General features: G+C 45.4%; 1 long non-coding RNA gene across 1 annotated transcript in view; it reads left to right on the plus strand.

Moving 5' to 3' along the window:
• The first annotated feature begins 297 nt into the window (after window positions 1-297).
• The window catches only part of LOC135418886 (uncharacterized), a 47,250-nt gene continuing 22,811 nt past the window's right edge, over window positions 298-24,736 (plus strand). The window contains exons 1-3 of the long non-coding RNA XR_010432717.1: window positions 298-1,309; window positions 3,805-3,919; window positions 4,056-4,224. This is a non-coding gene — a long non-coding RNA (uncharacterized LOC135418886). The remainder of the gene's footprint in view (window positions 1,310-3,804; window positions 3,920-4,055; window positions 4,225-24,736) is intronic.

Raw genomic sequence — 24,736 nt, forward strand, 5'->3', positions numbered from 1 at the left:
GAGTGGAAAGGAGCACTCCGACGGGCGTACTTTGTCTCCCCGTCGGTGTGCGTAGACGCGGCTGCTGCAGGCATCTGTGGCTTGTGTACGTACGTGGCTTTAATAATTACATATACGTCTCTATAACCTCAGAAGACTAGAAAACGCTACCAAATTGAAGTGTTGGCAGCAGGGGTGATTGCAGGTCTGGATGCATACTCCATATCATCCCAACTCACCGCCCCTTCCTTCCCTTCCTTCCTCCCTTCCCCCCCCCCCCCCCCAAATCATATTTATCTGAGATTATGTCAAATATCAGTGATCGGAAATGTCTTGCCCAAAAGCCATTCCCGCTGGAAAAAGTCAAAAGGGTTCCTGGCATTAAAACGACCTTGCGTCATTCCTGATGAAATTAGCAGAACTGCTTGTTTAGAGCTTTGCTAAGGATGCACTTTGGTCACAGTAAGAAGTAAGAGATTTGGGGTTTAACCCCCCGTCTGAGCAAGAGCCGTCTGCTTTCACTAGCTGCAAAGCCCGAGACCAGCACTCGAAAGCGCCTTAGACCCGCAGTCCATTTTTCACTTGTCTTTAAGTGCAAGTGATGGGAATTGCTAACCTCGGCTAAGAAAATTTCATTTCCCCCATCCTGCTAAACGGTTCTGGTCGACATATGTTTGTTATCAGAGAGAGGTGCTATGAACACAGAGCCATTTTCTTAGCAGCTCTTTGACTCTGTGTTACCATAGTCCCACACGGCATTGGTCCTTTCCCGTTGGGAAGTCATGAATAAGAGACTATGAAGCTTGCACGTCAGATCTTCCTCAATTAATCCACCATTAGCATGTTTGGGATCCTCTACTGGATGGTTAACAGCAGCTTTGGTAACTGTATGCTGTCCATACCCAATTATGCTCTGCTAAAAATGAACTCTGCAGAACAACCTTCCTGAGCTGTCAGTGTCTCCCGTTTTCCTATTTTAACGCTTGTGTGTAGTGGCAGGCGACAGATGGTGTAGATCAGATCGATTTGATTGCATTAGGCGATTTTTTTTTCCTCCTCTCCCCCCCGACTCCTTTTCTGGAAGCCCACATTCATCTGAGAGGCGATCGCCGGGGACATGGGAAGCAAGAGCAGCCGCCGATGTGTGAAAGCAACGAGACATGGCCAGCCAGAGGCGCCGGGGTCCCTTCATGGGGTTTGTTAACATGGTAATCCGGCACCAGGAGAGAAAGCTGCTTTCTGCTGCCCAGAGCCCATTCCCCATCACACATCAGATGACTCCCTGGTTTTACACACAGTTGGAGTTCTGCTCGAAACCTGGATTTAAAGGGTAAGCGCTTCAATAGAGGTGGATTTCTGGTGGTTATTCGGGTAGGTGGCAAAAGGAGCGAGCTTCCAGCGATTTTTAAAAAGAGGCTCCCTGTTAGCGGGCATGAATATTTTCTTCCTTCCTCCTTTCATTTTTTTTCTTTTTTTTTTTTTTTTTTTTCTTCCGTGCTGCCTCCCCTTTCACCAGCGAGCCCCCTAATTCAGAACAATTTCTCGCACGGAAAGACATCGCACCTCTCTATTGACGGATGGGATCAATATTCCCCCTTCTGAAATTTGCTTTTCGTGGCAAACCCGAGCTCTGCTCAGAGCTCCGCTCCTGGTAGCTTAATTGTTTAATTCCCTCCATCCGTTCCTCTCCCTTCTGTGTGTGGGTCCCTCTCCGCGGGCACGGCAGAGGAGGCGGAGGTGCCCCCCGGGGCCCTTCCCTGGCCCTGCCGGGCTGGGGCTCTGGCACCCGGGCTCTTTCGGCGGGGAGCGGGGCGGCAGCGCCGATAAACATGGCTTTCCGGAGCCGGTGAACAAAGGTATTTAGTGCCGCGGCGCGCCGCCACGGGCACCTCCCGCACGCCGCGGAGAAGGTGCGAGGCGGGCAGCGCGGCGGGGCTCGCTCCCCTGGATCCCGGCGGCGGCCGGCCGGGAGCGCCGGGGCCGGGCCAGGCAGGGGCTCGGGGGCCGGCGGGGCCCGGCGGCGGGAGCGGCGCGGGGGGCCGGGCAGCGCGGCCGGCACTCGGCGCTGTCCTCGTCGCGGGTGCTGAAGGGCCCGGCGGGCTGGGGTGCGGCGGGCCGGGCCGGTGCGGGGCGGCGGCGGGGCTGGGCAGGAGAAGTTTCGGCAGGCACTGTATTGGCGGGGAGTAGTGGGGGGGCTGCTGTTCGGGGAGGGGAAGGGCAGTGTCAGATGGACACGGCGAGAACAGCTTTGGCGACGCGCGGTGCTGCTTTCCCCCTAGAATCTCATCCTTTAATATTTTTAAAAAACCCAACTAACACCCAAAGTCTGGATTTCTGCCCAATTCTCGATGCATTTATGGAGCGCCTCCAAATTTCGGAGAATATCTGTCTAGGTGTATCACTGTAGAATGTTTTCGCCGCGACTCGGTGCATTTCACTTTTTCAAACGGCTTTTGTTCAAGTTGAAGGAAACCCACTGCATCAGTTATTTGAGTTCCAACGCCAGCTAATGGGGTTAGAGCCTTCAGTTTCACAGCGGGGAAAAATTACAGTGTTTGTTATTTACTTTCCAGCTGCCATTTAGAATACGACTTGAGAGCTTGCTGTGTTAGAGGAATACAGGAAATTACACCTACAATGAGATTAAAATAGAGGAGAGTGTGTTGGAAATATTTTTTTTAATTATTTAAGGTAATGTAGCTATCAAAGTATTTTTAATTCTCTTTCTATCTTTGTTTTTCCCTTGTCTTTCAAATTCAAGCCAGAGTCTGTTACAAAACAAATGCTGTCTTCTCGTATGTTTTCGTACGAAGCATAGTAGTAATACGTCAAGGGAGGCAAGGGCTCGTGTTAAGGAAGAAATCTGTAGGAAAAGCAAGCATCTTGTATTAATTTCAATTGGAATCTAATCAACAACCTGGTCAGTCACCGAATGCAGTGGATAATGAGAGCTGTATGTGCTGCATAATTACTCATGTCTGAAGAAGTGCGGAGTACCCCTGCTCTGTGCGGGTTCGGACGGTGCGGTGCTAGTTTTTTCCCCCCCTCCCCGTCACTCACACGGAAGCTGTCCTTAGCATCAGGAACTGGGGTGAAACAGCACGGAGAAGTTCCTAAGCGCTAGGCGAAGTGTGCTGTGCCATGACGTTGCAGGGATCCTTTCTATTTAGTTGGCGAACAATAAACGTTTATTATCACCGCGGCAGATCATCAGACAAAGCTTCCCCCTCCCGCCTCCCCCAGGCACGAGCGCTGCTGATAAGGGAACTGCTCCGGGTGACAGGCAGAGCCGCAGGCGCCATTCGGAAATAACTTCTTTTATTATTGTTATTTCCCCCCCTCGGCTCGCCTTTTGCAAACCTTGGCAGGGCGGCGGCAGGTGTCAGGGCGGAGGTGCGCTGCCGCCGCCCCCGCCCGCCGCCGCGGAGCCGCCTGCCCGGCTCGGCGCCTCGCAGCCGCCGGGCTCCGCCGTTCGGGCACACGCGTGGAGCGGAGCGCGCTGAATTTGTACTTTGAAGCCTTTTTCGCCTTCTATTTTCATGGCACTAGGAAGGCCTGACAGAGGAGTGCCTCTGTTGAGATAGGAGGCTTTGCTATTTGTTTCTTTGATTTTTTTTCCCCCCCCTCTCCATCGCTTTCCTTTCCGCCCTCCCTCCTCTTGGTAGCACATCGAGTCAGTGTGAGTCAGGACTTGTAAAATGCATTTCCAAAGCCCAGATGAAAAGTCTTTCAGGCGTGTCTGCTGCTTTATCGGAGCTCTCCCAAGCCCACCTATGCAAACAGATTTGTAATATTTGTGTGCTTAACCGTGCATCTCTTTTACAGGAATCTGTTGCTGCGTATGACATCTCTTGCAAGCTCCCAGAGAGAATTGATGGAGCATACAGCTAGGGAATAGGATACCAGAGAAGCACAGAGGAAGAAACCAGGCAATCACCAGGTAAACTCAGCCTTACTTTGATTTATTTCCTTTCACCTCGCCTGCAAGCCTCTGCCCGCTCCAGTAAGGCAGCAGGAGAGCAGAGGGACTGTACGCGTGTGTATTAAACGCCTGCTCCTCTCTTTTGCCTCCGCAGGATGGAAAGGTTCAGCATCCATTGGATATGGGACAAGTTCGCTCGGCAACCCTTGTGGATTCTCCTTCTTCTAGAGGCGAATTATAGTTATGGATTTATTGTCCCGGTGCCGCACTTCCACCACCACCACCAGCAACAGCAGCAGCTTTCTGACTCTCTTCGGTGACGGGTATTCTTGGGTGGATAATACGGATTACGTTGTTATTGCTTAAGAATACGCGTAGTCGAGGAGAGTACCGGCGGCGGGCAGGCAGGCAGGCAGCACGACCGCCCCCAGCCCACCAGCTGGCTCCTCACCTCCTCTAGTTGCCAAGGTAGCACCTTTTCCATCTTTTCCTACGCTTTGCAATGTTTCACTCTGTGTCTATGCCCGGGCGGGGGGAGCTCGGACGCCCTCTCTTGAGGAAGGGGGTGCCCGCTGTGTGTGTGTGCGTGGGAGCAAGCCCAGGGCTGGGGAGGGCCGGGTAAAGGCTGGCCAAGCTCCGCGGGTAGGGGGTGACCGGGAGAGCCACGGCCGCTGCGGGGAGCGCATCCGCGGGCAGCGCTCGGCAGGCTGGGCCGGGGCGGGGGGAAGGCGCTCTGCCCGTCCGGACAGCCCCCGTGTCCCGGCACTCGGCCGGCAGCTCCCAGCCCACGCCGCCCGCAGCCCCTCGCTGCTCGCCTGCCGGGGGTCCCTCCCCGCGGGACACGGAGTGCCCGCAGGGCCGGGGCGGCCCCGGCTCTGCCCGCACACGCTGGCAGAGCCTGGGCTGCCGCCCCCTCGGTGGCCACGGCCCCCGCACCCACAGCAGCCGAGTCATGCGGGGCTGGGGGTGCCCGCGGGCGGGGAGGTGCCGAGCACCCGTGCTAGCGAGGCGAGGGGCACCTCGCACGGCCGCAGAGCGCCCGACTCCCGGGGAAGTCCCTCTTCCCCGGCTGCCGAGGGGTTCGGCCACCCAGCGGGGCCGCTACTGGCAAAGAGGTTGTGGACAGTTGCTTTCAGGGAGAGTCATGATCCTCTTACCTCCTTGTCCTCACCCTGCAGTACCAACCTAGTGAAGGCAGGATTAAGAATCCACTTCACACCAGTCCCAGCCCAATGTAGAGTTTGTCAGCTTCTGAGACCCCAGGTTGAGACACATGTTCAGGGCAAGAGCTGAGGGGTTGTTTTGCCCTTTGCAGCTCAGGTGGTGGCTTATTTGCCCCTCTCCCAAGAGCTCAGGACTCCCTAAAGGCTGTTTGCAGCTGGACAGGTGGGAAACATGACCAACGGAGTGTTGATTCCCCTTGTTGGCCAAGACATGCCCCATTGCTTTAACATAGAAGAGGTTCATCTGATCCTCTCTCCAATCTCAGCAGCAGGGTACAGGCTTTGATTAAAAGCCTAGTTAGTCTTTAAATGCTGTGCTTAGGAAAATCTTAGGCATAGCATTCATAGTTCCAGTCTTTTTTCCCCTGCTCCTCTGCTCACAAGAGTGGCAGAGAAAAGGAGCAGGGTGTGATCATCCCTGTTTTCCCATTTGAGACCTCTCCACATCCCCAGATGATTCCAGGTCTTTTTGCCACGTAGTCACAATTGTGAGACCAGATTTCAGCCTTAAATGAATTAGATCAGAAGCCATTTTAAAGCAAGACCAGGATTACTGTGATGAGACAGCCTTTTTGAATGGATCCTTCCCGAAGCTCAGCTATGATGAGGCTAGGAACGATTTTTAATGTGGACGAGATAGACATGGGATGATTGTTAAGTTGTGAGTGCGAGGCGGGATGATGGAGAATGTCTTTCTCTCTGTCTCTTGCTTAGAGATTGAAAGGCTGTCTATGTTCTGCTTAATTATTTCCAACAACTGCCAAAGGAATCTTACTCTGTTGCCTTCAGTAGCAAGTGGAGCGCTCCTTGTTATACAGACGTGTGGATCTGTTATTCTTTAGACACATCTTTGATGCTAGCACTCTGATCCTTGTGTTCCTCTAATACCACTTGAAAGCAGATTTTTTTTCTTCTAGTTTAGTATGTTCAACAGCCTCAGAAACAATGTTAAATTATGCTTTAAAAAGACATGATCAGCTGCTAAATCATAGCCAGTTCAGCACCATAACACAGCCACATTCACAAGTGCTGCAGGAACAGCGATGGAAATACTATTTTAAACATCCAGGTTTGTATTACAAACCTTCCTCTGATCTGAGCTTTTAGTTGACATTTTCCCTTGAGTCATGCTTAGAGTATTATTAGGAGTTCCCATTTCATCACGTAAAGGATTTGTTTGCTCTTTGCTTGGTTTGAGTACCTTGTGCAGTATGGATTGGACTGGTACCCATAAATACAAGCTTAGCAAATGGTTCTTTTACTTGCTTTCTTCTAGTTGCTTTCTGTTTAGCATGATGAGATGGTTTTGCTGAATAATGCCTTAATGACAGGGCTGATGCATTTTTAATGCATGTACTCTTTGTCATTGTCAAAATTAACATTTTGATGATTGTAGACTTCTCTTCACTAAAATCTTTTGGGAATTGCTATCCTATGTGGGTTAAAAGAGTGAAAGTGTAAGATTTCATGTGAGAAATACTGGATATTACCAAAATTATTCTAAAATATTGTATAAGGGCTCTTGGAATGATGCTTCCCAATAGCATGATCTCAGAGGGGCTCCCCCTGTTCATTAGCAGTTCCCGGGGTCTGTCACATATGCATATTTCTGTACAACAGATCTCTAAGAAGTGACTATTCATATTGCAGGGATGATCCTGGGAATGCACATAGATTCCATGGGACTTGTTCAGGGGACCAAGGTTGTTCATGCTAAATTCAAAATATTTGGGGCCAAATCCTAACATTCAATGCAATAGCAAAGCCCCAATTGATTTCACTGCGGGAAAGATTAGACCCCTAGTGAAAGAGATTTTTTACAATGCTACACTTCCTACTTTTTTTCTTTAGAAATTGCGAATCCTGTGTGCTAAAAAATGACTCTAAAAACCCCCTGCCTCTAATAGTCTAATGATATTTTATTAACAGCAAAAATTACACTAAAAGTTTATAGTGGAACATAATAAGAAATTACTTTATAAATAAGGGGGTTTAATTGTACCAGTATGAGCATTTTCTAGGACACTTTAGAATGAGGTTTGTGGCAGCACCAACCGTGCGTTAACAGCTATTTTGGTGAGTGCATATCTAATTAATTCAGAATACTGAATTTCTGTTCTAAAATGGCTTTTGTAATCTGCATCCTAGTAGAAAATTAAATAAAGAATTAGCCCAAAAATAATTACTTGAATTTAGCCATGTCTTTAAAGGCCATAATCCTATGAAGATTTATATCTCTGGGTAATTTTATCCACTGGAGTAGCCTCAAAGGCTGCTGCCATAGGTAAGTCTTTGTCATGCCAGAGCCCACAAAGCAGCATAGCCGATTGATGGCAGAGCAGAGACTGGTGTGGCAGCTGTCCTGGTGCAGAGCTGGGAGTGTGCAGGGCCCCCCTGCAGCCACCCATGATGCTGGCTGTTCCCCACCCTGCTCCGTGACGGCTTGGGCCTTCCTGGACTGGGGAACTGCCCAAAGGACTGTGCTCCCAAGCACCATGGGTACATCGTGCCCCATGGCAGGAGTGGGAGAAGGAAGAGTAGCTTTGGTCCCTACTCTCCTGTGCAGGCAGGGTCACAGCCCTGCCTGGGTCTGCCTATAATGTGAAGCACTGCTCTGCTTAGCAGTATCCTGAATTAAGTGATGGGGACTGCCATTTGATTTCAGGTGCCCTTTCTGCAAATATTTAAGCCTACATCCCTTATATATGTATATATCTCTGAATGGAATGAATATATATGCACACACCTCTCTGAAGGGAGGCTACAGCATAGTAGAAAAGCCCCATTCTCTCAGACCTGAGGGAGGCACAACACCCACTCACTTCAGCAGGGGCTGTGCTGTTGCAGTGCGTATTTATGACCAGTGTTATGATTCCTCTTGCTGCTGCAAATTTGCCTAAAATAAATGTCCACACTGCTGAATGTAGATATGTACAGTTACGCAGATGCCTTTCCTTGGGGTCAATTCTGCTTGCTTTCTGCTTTTCAGACTACATCTGATTTTGAGAGGAGTGTAAGTTTTCTTCCCATAACAAGTTATTGTCTTTTATGTCAGTTGAGGTGGCTTCTAGTGTTCATAGGGTTTTCTTGAGGAAATTAAAAACAGTAATACCTATACATCCACACAGCTAGACACATACTTTGCAACTGTAAGATTAAGCTAACTAGCCTTTTTCTCTGCCTTTTTACATCATTCTAGCAGTAATGTAAACAACTGGATTTTTATGCGTTTTTAAAAATAAATAATGTCTTTATATATACCAAAGGCTTTTTCTTCTTTTCCTTTTAATAGATTACTATTTTTCTGAAAAGCACCTCCCCCAGGTATTACCCTTAGCTGTTATGACACCTCACCGTTTAGTGTTGCAAAAGTAAATCATAACACTCATTATTAAGAGCCATAAATTTGTACCAGATTCATCATATACCTCCTGAAAGCTTTAATGGTAGAAACATTTCCTGGGCTAACGCCCATGATGATTGCATGCTTTTTATTGCTATCATTTAGTAACCAAATTGCTCAAAAATCAAAGGACTTGATTATCACATACCTGCAATGCTTAAAGCTATTTATAAAAGTTGGCTCGATAATAACAATGACTCAAAAGAAATTTAAATGACAGGCCAAAAATAAGTAGTCTAAAAGTGAAAAACCAAGCCAGAATTCATAGAGGTGATGGAAAGAGTCTGACACCAAAGGACAGACAGGATCCTGAGGAAGGTAGAGAGAAGAGTCTAGGAGGTGATGGTAGAAGGTAGATGTGACCCAGCTTCGCAGAGACAGAGGGCAGAGGAGAGGTGAAGCACCAGGGACTGTAGGCGAGGAGGTATCGCAGTGTGGCGCTCGGAGTATGCACCAGAAGTGTTGAAACCAGGGCTGGAACATCACAGATGTTTGGTAGTTTGCTTTCTGGAAAAACAGTATTTAGTTAAAAGCAGCCAACAGAAAATTAGGTGAAATGTTCCAGAAACTAGAGGGGGCTGATTGATGGGAAAAATAAGAGCCCTGAATATATAGCTGAAGGGCAGGGGTTTATATATATATATATGTATGAATATACATACCTAGCCAAAATTACATAATAATGCCCATATAGATTAACAAAATGAGCATCATGCTTTTGAAATCGTTCTCCTACAGAAACCAGTGGGAATTTTCCATTGATATCAGGAGGGATCAGAATTTCTCCTGTCTACAGGAAAGCAATGTAGCCTGGTGTGTGCAAACAGACCTTAAGCTATGTATGGAGAAAATGCAGCATGGCTATCAAGAAACATTCCCTTTCAGTGAACCCAATACCCCTCTATCCAGTGAGAATGATATAAAGTAATGGAACAATGTCCAGGCAGGAAAGCCCTTGCCTTAGAGATATAAAATTACCTTAGACAAGACATGGCAGGCAGTAGTCACCCTATGAGGGCTGGAGAGCCACCTGGGGAGGCCTTTTTGCCTCTGACTGCTGTGACACACCTCCATGGAGCTGAAATGGCTCTGATAATTCCCCAACACTTTATACCACTGAAACAAAGAGATAGGCTCATAAGAGGTAACCTAAACTTTCCAAGCTACTCTAGAGTATTTCAGATTAAGTAAATTTTATCTGTTTCAGGGGCAATTGTCACCACTGTATTGTTCTATATCAGCTCATCTGAGTTGTATGCAGTGTACACCCCTTTTACATAATTTCATTAGGCATGAAATGTTGGAAAAATATACCTGTCTTTTCTTTGATATTAACAATTGCTGATTCATAACCTTGTTTGGAAAATTAGCAGTTCTCTTACTAAATCAGGACAACATCACAAAGTTTATTAATGGTCACAGGTCAGGCCTATCTTTTAAATCACTGGCAATCAAAGATAAAGTGATCAACATGGGACTGGTCTTCTCTAATTGGAGAAAGAGGAACATTCTGAACCAGAACAGTACAGCATGCAATTGTGCAGCCTGTTACCAAAAAAAGAACCATCTCGCTGCATCTTACAGAGGCATTTACATAGATAATGTAGGTTTCATATGACTACTTTTAGATTATCTGATAGTAATAGCTTTGCAAGTCTTCGCATTCTCCTAACAAGAAGATGATAGAAAATTCAAATAAAAAGACATCACTAATTAATGCATTATAAAGGATTTATTTTATTTCTTTAAGTTAGGTGGAAAATAGTAAGAGCATGGAGGCTTCACACTAATGCTTCACACGATCTGGAAACTCATCCTTTAACAATTATTCTTCAGGAGATAACTTACCTGGTTACTCCACTAAATGTATTTTGTATTACCTCTTCATTAAGTTGCCATAAAATATTATCCTGAAATCCAAAGTTATACAGGTTATTACTTGCTGTTTTACTAAAGCAACAGTTATTACAATCTTGATGCCCTGGTTGTTATGACCACTATGGGAAAAAATGTTTCTTGTTCCCCTACTTTCCTCCACTGCCTGGCTGTCTCCCTTTCTGTTTATGATACGTGCAAAAGATTTGATGGGATGGAAGGGATTTTCTTTCTCAACATCTTTTATTTTAGAAATGTCAGGATCATTTAATCTTCTAGTAATTGAACCATAGAGGAGAGCATTGGAAGCTTTCTCAGACCTCTATTTAAGAGGTGGTGAATTTTCTGTTTTTAAGAAAGAGACTTTTTTCCCTGTGTGTTTGCCAAGGTATGAGTTAAGCAGAAGACAATAACATAATTCCTTTCAAGGTTTCAGTACAATCCTTTTCTTTTTGACTACTCACTGTCCTTTGTTGTGTTATGACATCATGTGGCTGTCACATCGTGTGTCTATTGCACATGTGATAACATAAATCCATTTGCCTTCAGCTGATCATAGAGCCTCTTGGTGAAAACTGGATCTGCAAGTCCTGGTCTAGGAATCAAGAGGCAAACCCCACTCCCTTTTGCTCTCCTTGTTCAGGTGCTTGTCATTTCTGTGTATGTAAATTCTTACCAGTGGAGAAGGCAGGACCAGTCCAGACTCTCAGTTAGAAATGAACATAAACATGTTAATTTTCCTTTGCTGGAGCTGCAGTGAGGCGGTGCTGCTTGCTCTGCTCAAGCCTCCCTGGTAGAGAGGGAGGAATAACTCCAGCAAGGAAAAGGATGCTGAATGGGCGTGATCCGAAATCCAAGAAAAAAAACCCAAATACATAAATCCCCCATAAAATACTGTAGTTTTTAGGTTTTAATTTTTGCCAAATACGACTCTATTTAAAGTATTTCACATTTCCTGGATGCAAAACTTAAATATGTGCCCTGTAGGAGGCTCAGAACAATAGCTCTGCTTTCTCTAATAAAATCTCTCTTCCGAGATTAACTCTGGAGCTAGCAGTGAGGTCAGTGTTTCATTTCATATAAGTCAGCTCATGCTGACAAGGGTTTGGCCTTCTTAGTGATGGGCCGTTTGCTGCTCAGAAGTGTGAGGAATGGCTTTCTGAAATATCGATAACTTGCCTTCACTAGAGTTCATGATCAAATTTAGCTGGCAAGTATCAATGTGCTACAGCCAGACTGCAGGGCTGAGAGGCTCAGGCCTTGGGCCAGCCGCTAAGGTCTGCTTTTTAAATCAGAGGCTAACTCTTCCATTAGTTTAAATCAGTGGTTTATAACAATATCAAATGAGATTTGTGGCAGAGTAGCCCAGACTACAACCTTGTCTTGGGGTTTGAAAAGGAATAGAAAAATTAGGCTGCAACCATTAGAATTCTGTTTTCATTTGGTTTTGGTGTGCATATGTGTAAATGTGCCTATACACACATGCACACGTGCAGAGCTGCATTTTGTTCCCATGGACATTTCCCATGGCCATGTGGCTGCCATTTAACATGGACCTAAGAGCACAAAATCTTCCTCCTGGTGTGGTTTGATTGACATGTGCAGAGATCTCACATAAAGGATCTGGGATCCCGCTTTTCAACCATAAAAGGAAAGCAGGCAAGCTTCATCCCCGGCTAAACCCTTTGCACAATATACACCAATAATGAGGCAGCATCTATTTATACATTGCTTACTGGAAATGACTGAATTCAGACAGAAGCTGGTGAGGCAGCCTGGGCTCCACCAGCCTCCATGGAGTCTATTGTTAGTACTCAGGATGAATCCTCAGGCAAATGGAGAAGAGAGGATTTGGAGCCTACCGTGCCACAGGAGGCACTTGGCACTTGGCAAGTGGTGTCTCCTCTCAGAGAATGCCTTCACTGGCTCTGCCAGAACCCAGCAGTCACAGAGGAGGAATGCAGGAGAAATGGTCATAAGAGTGCAGCCCCGTTGCTGCTCCCCTGGGAAGTAGGATGCTGACTTGGGTTTATCTGCAGGGTAGGAGCTCCCTGCCTTTCTTTATGAGAAAAGGAGGTGTCCAAGAGGGAATGGGAGGAAGGCAGTACTATCTTGATGCACACTGATGCCTTCTTGCCATATTGTTGCAGAAGGTTTTCAACAATATTTCTTTACCTAGAAAAAGCAAGATGCAATAGAAAAGCCCCATCCAGCATTATGGCATTGGTTAGATAGGCCTGTGTGGCTGATAGTCCAGTGACGAGGCTGAGGTGCAGTGCCAATACGTACCTGTGACAATGAAAACTTGCTTGTCTGTGAGATATTTATCATTTAAAAAGTACTCAGAACCCCTTAGCAAAGCATTATCCAGACAGTGCTTTTGCTCCATGTCCTTTTCCACTCCTCCTTTTCTCTGTGGCTCTCATGTACTTTACCCATATGCTCTAAAGCTGTTTTGTTTTCAGTTTTATGTATGTTTTATGTAAATTAGAAGAATCAAGCTTCTCTGCTTGCTAAATTATAAATTGAGTGGAAATTGGCTGACTCTCTTTAGACTATGTCTATAAGTTATACAAGATGTAAGTAATCAAGCTGAGCAGGCTGGGTTGGGGAGGGAAAACACATCAATAGCATGGGCCACGTGAGCTGCATCCATGTGTCCCTGTATACTGCTGCTTGCTTTCGGAGCCTCGAATCTCTCTTTGCTCTTAAGTGGTAATGTAACTCCTTTTAGAGCATTCTCTGAGATGCAGGTCTGCTTTCTCCTTTGGTAGTTTGCTTGGCATACTCAGTACACCTTGTGTAAATGAACTGCTCTGAAATACCTGTTTCCACTCTCTTGCTTTAGGACCAGAGCAGATCCAGACTGCCTCCTCTGGGAGCACTGATTCATTTTCCTTCCCTTCTTCCCCTTGTAAGTGAAAATGCCTTTTGATTTTAGTGTCTGTCTCCTTGGTTTACCCCCTGCTTTGGCTGTACTTCCCTAAAATCAGATTTCTAGATCTATCCTTACACAGCCAGGAAGGACTAGTAGTATTATAAGCAGATATGGGCGTGATGCTGCTCTAGCCTGAATGCAGGGTTCCTCTTAAAACTGTCAATTTTCAGATGGTTGTGACTATCCAAACTGCCCCTAAGAGATGAGACTGATTACAGCCTCAACACAGCACAGACATTGGCTGCACTGGCATCTGCATGCTGCCAGTGTCCAGCAGCACTGACTGAGATCAGCCTTGTGCTGCTGCCATCAGCCTGTCCACCCCAGGAGCACCAAGCCCTGTCGGGGGGCAGAGCTCCGGCTAGCTCTGCTCTTTATCTTGTAGTTCCACACCCACCAGAGAATAGAATAAAACATCCTCAGAGAGGCAGTGTAGTGCAGTTCTCATCAGTTCCTGACCAACTTTTTAAGCTCATGGCATCATGGAGATTGAATGTCATTGCCAGGTTAGAAAATTCAGGTTAGAAATGTATTGCTGTGGGGGGGAATTGTGGGCATTGGGTGGGCTCTGCAGGCATGGGCCCTGGGCACAGAACATTAGTGGGTAGCCTGTTCCTGTGTCCTGCACAGCCCTATTCCTGCTCATTCCTGGGGTGTCCATGCAAGTCCCCAAGCCCTCACAGCCCAGCCTGGCTGCTGAGAGGTGCTGCTCTTAGGGCACAGCACGCTTTACTGACTCTGGTGGGGCAGAAGCATGTGCTCTGCTAAAGGGGATCCCAACCGAGTAGTCAGATGGCCTTCAGGAGCTTTGGGCTAGAACTTGCAGGGCACAAACTGGATCCTCTCTGCTCAGTCTCTGCCCTGCAGTTATTTGAGTTTGGGCTCTCTTTCACCGAGTTCATAAAATACATGCTTTTTCTTTTAATTCATTAAATGCTTTGATTCAGTGATATACCATCAGAATGTGGTTTGTTCAGTCCAGTCAAATCTTTACTGAGGATGATAAAAAATATCCAACCTGCCTTTTTAGAGCTGCTTATTTTACTTCAAAGGGAAGGCATAACCTTTCATTTCCTGGTGAGATTTTTATTAAACCTCTGCCTATTTTATTTGTCAGGCCACATATAAGTTTACTATCACTTGTGTTTCCAAATAAAAGATATGTAGGTTGGTAAGTAGTCTGTAAGTCTAACTGCTATTCCTTGAAACTCATAAAAGGATGATTTTAAACCATGGAATCACTAATTAAAGCTGCTTCTCAATACACAAAAATTAAGTTAACAGTAATTAATGTAGCCAGCCTGGAACCTTAGGAAACTACTGCCAGCAAGTGTCTTTTGGTGCACTCAAGAGGATGCAGTTTGATTGTTGGCACCAACAGACAGGTTGGGAATTGTAAACATGGTAATTAGCAATAAGTTTCTGGATCTCAACTTGCCAGACTGGCAGTCTGATTCTTGGAGTAGTTGTCGCATGGGAGGAGGGAAAAACAAAGTAAGGGAATTAGAGCAACCTTGCATTGCTCTGCCAACATATGCCACTGGACCACTGTTTTTCTTGGCAAAGATCTCTGAGAAGGAGTTTAAAAGCAGCATTGCAGCCCTACTGCAAACTGTGAACCTCACTGCAGGCATGAACCAAGCAACTGTCTCTGGCTCTTCTGCTCAAACTATGCGTGCTGCTCCATGGTAAGGAATTGTAGAGTCTGATATTCTTCTACTCCACCTTTATGGTGGGGCACAGTGTTGATAAGGTTATCAACAATAATGGGATTAAAAGAGTTAAAATCCAGCTTTTGCAGTAATCCCAGAGTATTCTATTGTTGAGCTATCAAAGATTAAGGTTATAGTAACCTTATTAATCCTTGGTGTAGTATAAATAAAAAGGAAATGTCAACCTTAATTCCACCATGAAATTAAATCTTCACTTCTCTAAATGATGATTCAAACATAGTTTACTGCAGCCAATGTGGTTAATGAAAATGCGTAACCCATGTGAATTTAAGAAATCCCCTTTGAGAGACAGAGAGGGAGAAAGGGGTGATAAACCATGGCATTTTTTTTGTTTAAAATGAAAAAAGTTAATATTTATCCAGCTGGTATGTCTGCAGGAACCATACCTAGAGCCAACAAAGTGTGCAAAGAATAAGATAGGGACGAAATGCTCATGGTGTACATCCCTGTGATGCAGTGAACACAGACCCCAGACTGCAGCAGAACAGCCATCTCTGTGCCAGACAGCAGCCACAGCACTGCTGGTGGTGACCTCGACCCTCTCCCCTGCTTGCAGGGCACTGTGTGGCCTTGTTAGTGCTGCCCCAGAGCCACGGACAGGATGCCCTGACACAAGAGTTTGAACTGAGCATTGATCCACCAGTGCTTTCAGTGCCAGAGACAATGTGACGAAAACCAAAAAACGTCAGAAATAAAATGGTTGCTGAATGTTCTGGAAACAGTGAGCCAGGAGCTTTTGTGAAGGGCACAGGTTTTCCTTGCTAAGCTGATTTCTAGGGGATGGGAGTTGCCCTTTTTGGTAATGGATGGTTTCCTCCTCACCTGTGCCAGACACAACCGTGTTCCCCCTGCTCACAGAGGTTGAATCTGTAAGTAGGTCTGAAACTGCCTGCTGGTACTTGCTACCTGAAGAGAGGGAAGGACAGACAGACTGAACTTTGCTTATAAGTCAATGGAATGTGGTCCAGGTAAATCCATGTTTCTTTGTGGGAGCAGGAGGGGAATTACGGTAAGGAGAAGTGGGCTATGCACCCTTTGGTATGCTTTTTTGACTGGGAGGAAAAATAAAGTAGTGGTAAAATGGGGTGATTCAGAATGATTCTGCATGTTAAGTATCTCAAATGCTCACTCCTAGTGTAGCAAAGTGGTAATTAGGTATTAAGGAGCTCCCTACAGCAGGAATTGAACTCTTTTAGGGCAGAGTCATTGCTAGAGCAAAAAAGAGGGTTTCAGTGGGGCTCTTCCTGAGGAAGGTGGCTTTGTCACTTCAGCAAACCTGTCTGCCCCATATTATCTGCATCTCTTGGGAATTACTGGTTCTGTGGACTGATAGAGCTAGACAGTGTGCTGGAGAGTGCCTTTTCATATTGCTTTCTCCAGTCCTCATAAACTCTGATAAAGTTGTGTAACGAAACTCGGGCTCATAAAAGAGCTCATTTTAAGATGGTATTTTCCCCCTTCACTCACTGAATCATGCTCTGCTCTGGTGTGCATTGTTACAGCTCCAGAGCGTGCACCAGTTCAGATGTGCCCGCTGGGTCCTGGGCTGTCTCCATCCCCACTACTGCTGCAATTGCTACCACAAACACAAATTGGCTCACTCAGGCTCTTCTTGTCTTTCTGCAGTGTAGGAATAGATAATGGGCCCATGGGGTCGTTCAGAAATATTGCTGGTTTCCAGTGCTGGCATAATAGTCCCTTCTAGGTAGTATCCTTTTCCTGGACAATTTCCCAGTAAAATAGTAAATGGCAACTGCAGAGCAGTAAAGGCGATGGCGTATTTGTTTGACTGACATTTCGGAGCCTGCAGAGCAAATGCAATTAGGATCCATAGTGTGCTGCAGCTTCCTTTCTTCACTTCCCTACCTTGGAAGATCTACTACTAGGATCAACTTCAGTCTGGTTCCTGCTGCCTTAAAGTGGTGGAGAGGCTCCAGCGAGGGAGGGCAGCATGTGCCTAAGCCCCTGTGGGTACCCTTTGCTTTGGGAGCAGTCGGCATCTCACAGGGCTCAGCTGGGACAGGAGCTGCTGCCACTCCCCTGCCGGCACTGCAGCTCCAGGCAGGAGTGATTTTGTTAGTAGGTGTGTGCTTCCCCTTGACTTAGCAGAGTTGAAACCAGGGTGGCCCTGCAGCACTCAGACTTGCACTCCTCACTGGGGAGAAATTTCTGTCTGTGCCCATGGATCTGTGCCAGGCAAAGCAACTGAGGGTTTGGGCTGCCCTGGTCTTCACCAGGGGCAACTGATGCTTTCTTTGGAATTTTGCAGGATCAACAGTTGATGCACTGTGAACACTTTGGTACACTCTTGACATCAGAAAGAAATGTGAAAAAAGTGGTGGTAATCATTCAGATTTGTCTGAAGGAGGTAATTGAAAACAAATTGCTACCAAAAGCCAAGGGCCGTGGTTAACTGAGGTGGAACGCTGTGGGTCACTCACCTGTAGGAAAAGACTGTTAAAGAACAGACAGGGGTCAAAATTGTTTCTGTCCAGGTGGAAAAAGAGACTCTCAGCCATATAATTTGGTTTGTAGGGTTATTCTGTATCTCATAGATCCTGACATGAAAATCCAGGCCTGCAGAGCAATGCTTTAATGGCTGGAAATAACGCAGTCGGTGAAAGCAGGGGCAGCTATGGCTTGCCGTGGTGGCAGGGCAGTGGCCAGGCTGTAGCATCCCTTCTGCCATGGGCAGGTCGGAGCTGGCCCCTGTAGGAGATGCACGGGCACCTGCCGAGTTCCCTCTTGGCAGAGTGGGGGCTGCAATGTGCACAGAGCCACTGCCCTGCCAGCCTGCTCCAGCTGTGAGTTTTATTTTCCAGCTGGAACATTGCTGCCATGTATTGTTTTGTTTATTAACAAATTTAAATATCACAATCTTTTCTATTCCTGGTGCTTCTTGGATGTCCGGACTCAGGCAGACATTGATGCCTGTGTAAATTGGTGAAGCGTTTTGCAGCAGGTCCTCTGGACACAGAGGCAGGGGAAGCAATGACGTGGGGTGGCCTGGACCTGATGCCCAGGGGTAATAGGAGGAGTCTGCCCTCACTGGGCTGTGGCTCTGCAGGACAAAACCTCTTTGTTTCTCAGAGAAGCTCTTTCCAACCTGCTAAAGCTATTGCTAGGATTCAAGAGATGAAAATAATGATGAAAATGATGATCTACTAAATTTGATCTACTATGGATTTACTAAATTGCCCTTTTTCTAGATATTTTGTGTCAGAGCTCCTGCAGGGTAAAAGCCAAATTTCTTCAGCTTCCTATATCTGGTGACAGATTCCACACCAGCCTCTTTCAGGGCAGGTCTTTGCTGCAGGCTCCTGCACTTTTGCTTTGTGTTCAGGTAGTCAAGAACAGGAGTGTGCTACAACCTGCACTGCTCTGTCTGCTCCCTGTGCCAAGGCTGCAAGTGGGGGAAAGCCAGGGCAGTATAAAAAATGGGAACCAAAGTTTCTTAAAGCAGTCTAGATGAAGGGCAATCCTCCTGAGTTTGTGGTATTGAGTGTTGGCTGTAACAGCTCTGAGGGTTGGGCCAGCTTGATTAGAACTTTGATTTCAGCATTTCAAAAAGGACTTTAAAGCCTACATATGTAGCACAAGTGTAAGGATATGAATACTCCTATCTACCCTGAGATATGGGAAGAATGATCACCTGGCTATCCTTGGAAGAGAGACAGCTATCATACTTTGATAGTTCAACATACCTTCTATAGAATACCAAAACATGCTGATTTATTTGACTTACTGTTATTATAGTCAGCTTTTGGGAAGATCAGTATTTGAGCCATTTATCTTCTTTTACAACAAAAATCCAAATGCTGTCCGTGCAGCAGAGCCTGTCCCCAAAAAGCAAGGCTGGTGTGATAGTGTTAGGGACATGCAACTGTACTCCTCTCCGTGGGAGCCTTGCCTGTGTGAGGGCTGTGGGCTGTCAGGCTGTCCCCACGGGCTGTTGGGCTGCCCCCACAGCAGTGGTAGCTCTGCTGCACAGGGCACATAAGCAGTGGCTCTTGTTTTTAACATGTCGGATCATGACTTGCTCTTCTGCTCAGTATCGAGGTTGAAAAATACTGTCAAAATGAAAAGGCAAGAGCTGACTGAGAATCAGTAAGTATGCTACTGGATGCTCCAAATTTAGACATCGTGATTGATAAAGGATATAAAATATGTGACTCTTTTTTCAAGCAAAAAATGCTCCGTTAATATTGTGCAATCTGAACACGTTTGTTTAAAGAACAACAGCTGTGTTTTACAGTCAGTGCGTGTACCCGTGTGTGCAGGCACACATGTATGCAGGTACTGCGGTAGTCCAGCACTGCCTGGAGTTGGATGCTGTAGTAAGCTGGCAGTATGAAACGTACTATCAGCTCTTCACAGGGTCATGCACAGTACCTATACAACAAAGAGGAAGTCTAAGTGGTGCTGGGTGAGAATGTTTTCCCAGATAAACGTGCAGGTGATAAATTTGTAACTTCACAATCCCCTTATTTTCCATTATTTCCTTTTATTTTTATAAGCTGAAGGGAAAAGGGAGAAAAATGGCTTTCCCATGGAAGGAAAAGTTCTTGACAACAGCTCTGTGCATACTGCCAGACGTTGCTGAACACAAGGTGTATGTGGTGAATGGAAGGAGGAGGGCCAGGTGGGTCAGTTGGGGCCAGGACACCTGGGAGCTCAGGGAGTTTCAGTGGTCAGGGTGGAGGATTATTGGAATGGACAGATACAACCTAATCCCTCAGAAAAATAACATATAACCTCATGTTCAAAGGCCAGTGCCATGGCCACCTGGGTTTCTCCCATGCCTCTGCTCACCACCTCAGGGTGCAGTGCTGAGGATCGGCACTGCTTTGCCTTACTGTGGCTCTGCAGGGAGGCAGAAGGGCATGGCGTGGTGCTCGGGGATGGCCAGTGCTCCAGCCCTCTTGCTCATTGCTGCGGAGGAAGGTTTCTTCTAAGGCCTGTCCTGGGTGGGCAGGGATGGCACCCATGAGCAGTGCAGCAGCAGCTGGGCTTTCCGGGAGGTTGTGCCGAGCTCCTGGGGCAGCACAGGTCCTCCCTGCCCCGCTGAAAGGATGGGGCTCAACAGCATCAGCAGGGCCCCTGTGCTTTTGACCTTGGATTTTCTCTCGTATATGCATAAAGAACAGTGTGGTGTAAGAGGGTTTTAATGGAAGGAAACTGAGGAAGCCAGTAAATTATTTTCTGTGGTAAACATTTATACTAATACTTTTAAAAATTCAGTGAAATTTTTTTTTTCCTCAGAAATTGAGTATTACCTTTAGTATATGAGAGCAGGAATTCACTGAGTCAGGAAGGTCTCAGTTAAAGAAACTACAACTAAGGACCTCTCTCTTTAGGAACTCTCAATGTTTCTACCAATGAATTTCCAAATAGCTACTCTAAAGCTCTGGAAATCTGAGTATTATTTCCAGAGGATATATCCATAAAATGACTTAAGCCTGATATTCACGAAACAAAAGCTTTTGTTGCATTAAATAAATCCTTGCAGTTCTCTGAGTTAACTGGCTCCTCAGGGAAAAGCTGGGGACACCAGATTGCCAGGTGGGTGGAGAAAGGTAGAGGGAATTGTTCTGAGGAGCCAAAGAGTCACAATCCAGTAGTGTAACCCATATAGCACCCTCCCTGCCCAGCACTGTTGCTTCCAGGCAGGATTCAAGCCTCCAGTATCTCGGGATTCCTGCCCAATTACGTGAAATGAGTTCAGGAAAAAACCTGTTTATTACACTATGGTCTAGTTTTTAGATCCAAACATTGTACATTGGGTGTGGAACCTCTCTGACTGACAGCTCTGAGCAAAGCACTTTCTAAGGTTATGTAAATGCCTAAAAAGAAGTCTAACCCCAAAGCTTAATTGTGTAGCAGATTTGAGTCCTGTTAAGTCTAGGCACTGCCAGATTTTAAAGCCCCGCTACTCCCTTACATAAATACTCATCAATATTTCCAGTAAGTGTCCTAAAAAGATATTTGGTTCCCTATATGAGCTAGAAGAAGGTGTTGCAGGGCTGTCCCATCTCCACAGGTTGCAAGTGGCATGTGGTGCTGCCCAGGGCTGCTCCAGCAAGGGCTGGGAAACTGGTCCCCTTCAAGTCCAGCCAGAACTGCACATATCACAGATGAGATCCCAGGCAGAGGAATGAAGCTACTTCCATTTATGATGCCCAGTATCAGGGCAAAGAGACCTTTCCTTCTGTCTGTGCTCTAGCATGGCACAGAAACAATTATAAGACATGTTTATAAATTCCACCTGGGTGTTGCAGCTCTTGCTATGAATCTCAAAAGTGTATTTGAGATTTATTAGTATTGGGCTGCTTTTGACACAAAGGATGTGGTGGACAAAGAGCAGCAGCTTCTGTGCTATAAGGAAGCACATAAAAAACTGTCAGTACACTTGTAATTTCATGCTTCTAAATGTTGTTTTCGAAATGCCATTGTACTTGTAACTATTCTGTGTGCATTAAATCTGAGGTGTAGAATACTATCTCATATTAAAAATGTGATAGCAGTGCTACAGTACCTCTAATGTTTTTGTAAGAACTTTTGTTAGCTCTTACTGCCTTGTCCTTGGTGTGACTTAAGGCAGAAAATGAAGAGCTTATTGCATTTAAAAATGTTCAGAAAGATGTGCTTAAGTAAATAGATGTTTTTATTTTCAGTGTTGGAATAAGTGTGTAAAAACAAGGGGATTGAACAATGGCAAAGTCCATGTGATAGAGCTCACTAAATAGTGGTTGTGGTGAATTTTGCAGAATTGCCCATGAATAACTGGCAAAATATGTTTCCTATATCCCACAGTTTCTAGAACTAGCTGACTCATTACTGCATTCAAGGAGAGGTACCTTGAGTTGTGATCTGATTGATGCCTGTTAAAAATTGAAATTGATTTATTTTTTTGAGGGATTGAATCAGGATCCTAAAGGACCTGTGACATTTTTCAAACAAAATATGTGTCGTTTCCTTTCTTTTTTTTTTTTTGTTGCTTATCCCAACCTAGATAAGGAATCAGCACTAAATTACAGCAGTGCCCACCTCTCCTCTCTTGCAGGGAGCAAATGAGAGGGACAGGGCACTTGAAAAAAGGGAAAAGGTAGAGGAAAAGCACAGAAGGGAATGATTGGAAACAGCAGAGGAAGGGAAGAAATAGGAAAAAGCAGAAGAAAAGAGAAGGAAAGGCAGACAAGAGAATGAAAAGCAAGAGAGATGAAAAAGTAGTAGAAAAATGAAAACAAAAGGGAAGATTGAATAAACATGAGTAAGCTCAATAATTAATTCTCTTAATCTTTCAGTATGTTCTTCAGGCAGGAGCTCAGTGTGATTTGGTAGGTGTGGGATTTTTTTGAAGCAAACCTCACCTCCCCCTGCCTCTCCATTGCTGTCTCCAAGAGTTTTCCTCCCTCTTACCTTGGCGGGAGCTCTGCGGTGCCTGACGGCCGCCCCGTGGCTGCCCTGATGGGCTGCTGGTGGTCATAGGCTCTGTCTGATGTTCATCCACGCTCAGCTGACCCAAGGTCTATGAGGAACATGAGTTAGCACCAGTTCCCGGTTAAATCTCAGCAGGTTTATTGTTTACCAAACCGTGACAAAAGATGAAGTAATGTCCTATCTGGCCACACACTGGGGTGTAAGTCCTTTTTTTTTTTTTGGTTTGGCTTTTTTTTTTTGTTTTTTTTTTCTAAGAGGGAGAGCTAGCTAATGTGTCTTGTTACTGTCACAAAGAAAAAATATCAGTGATTGTGATTTAGAGGAGCTAAGTGTTTAAAATAAAATATACATTCAGTGCTTTCACATAAAGATTTGATGATAACCAGGTGACTGCAATCAATACATCCATATCAAAGCCCAGAGATTATTTTTGTAGGGTGTTTACACCTTATCTCTTCTCTCATTGTACCCTCTAACAGTTACAGCTGGGGATGATGAAAACACATGTTCCATGCAATTAATTGCTGCTGCCTTATAAAAAGCTAAAGCCTAATAAACTTCAATATGTAAATATCATCCTTGTGAAAGAGCAGTTTTGCCCTACTACTGAGAGTGAAAGCAGAGCTAGTGATGAGTCAGCCTTCATAAAAAGACAGGTTAAGGTAAGATTTAAGTTTGGCTTGGTGTTTCCAACCTATTGAGAATGACTTCTGGACTTGGGCAGGACAAGAGTTAAGAGCACATCTTGCGTAAATCTTTACCTCATGTTTTGGAGAGACCAGTACGCTTGTCCTCTGGCAATCAGAAACGTCGTCTGCCCTCGCACAAAGAGCAGAGCTCTGATAAATGCACTGATTCCAATTTGTGCTTTGCTTTCCTAGTCATCAAAGCAATTTTAAAATCAATATGTTATGTTTAAGAGGAAGGCCATGTGTTCCTCACAGGGCAGGAATATCCCATCCAATCTGCGCAGGGAGAGTTATCGTCCTAGACGCAGCACTTTGTACAAACCAAAGAATATAAAGAATATTCCAGGAAAGCCATAAAGGGAGATGACGCAGTAACTGTTTCTGGGATGTTAAAAATACAGTTGTGCTTACAAGCTGCTGCATGAGCCTGACTGCAGTGTCTGGCTCTGGGTGACTGTGTGGATGGCAGTTTCATAGATGTCAGCAATGCAGGGTGAGCCCCAAGCAGGTCCTGAAATTTTAACGCGTGATGAGGCCAGGAGGCAGTTTGGTGCAGTGATAATAATTTATTTAATGCAACTAATATATGTAAGAATGCATCTGAGACAGTGTTGGGTCTGCCAAGAGCACTTTGTTGGACACCACAATGATCGATTAGGGCTGGAGGTTGTAGGCTTTAGAACAGGACTGTGGGATCAAGCTACTGGTTTTTAATGCGTTTGAGCTGTTCTTAAATAAATCTTCATTAGTTAGGGTGGCACCACTAAGTCTACTTCCTACTGAGCAGCAGGAAGATAGAAAGAGCATCTACAACAGTAATAGTTTAACACAAATGGATTTAAACTCTGGTGTAATAGGAAGCTTATGGAGCTTGGATGAGGGATGAAGGAGGTGGGCAGAAAGAGATAGAAATAGAGAGGAAAAAATGCCCATCTGGCTGCAGACAGAGAAGGAATGCGTGTTCTCTCTTTTCTTCTGTCAGCTGAAGCACACCACATTGCACGCAGAAGCTGTGAATGCTTGTGGCACACCTACGAAGCCATTTTTACTTTGTAACCTGTTTATAGTGCCAGGTGAATGGCCCCCGGGGCAAAGCGGGTGTGCTGCCTTTTGCATCCTTCCAACGTCCCACTCCATGACTGGGACCCACCACAGGGTCCTTCAGGCTGTGGTTTACTGAATGGTCTGCTAAGGGGCTTGATTATGGTCCCAAATTCTCAGAGGTTTTTCTAGTCTGTCCAAAATATTTATGTCTGCAACATTTCAGACCTATTTATGTCTTTTTTTTTTTTTTTCCTGCTGGGTAAAAAGTAGTTTGGCTTTTACAATGTGTCTGTATATTGTCTTTTACAATGTGTCTGTTTTAGTAACTTGGATTGCTTTTATATGTTTATAATTAAAGTAACAGCCCCTTAAAAATTGGATTATTGATCATGGGAAGACTGTAGATGTTTTTAATCTTTAGAAGCAGGACTACAAATAAATCAAATTATATGAAGTATTTCATTTAAAGGCATTTTGTTTTATTGAAAAC

The sequence above is a fragment of the Pseudopipra pipra genome, chromosome 9 (assembly GCF_036250125.1).
Source record: "Pseudopipra pipra isolate bDixPip1 chromosome 9, bDixPip1.hap1, whole genome shotgun sequence".
NCBI lineage: Eukaryota > Metazoa > Chordata > Aves > Passeriformes > Pipridae > Pseudopipra > Pseudopipra pipra.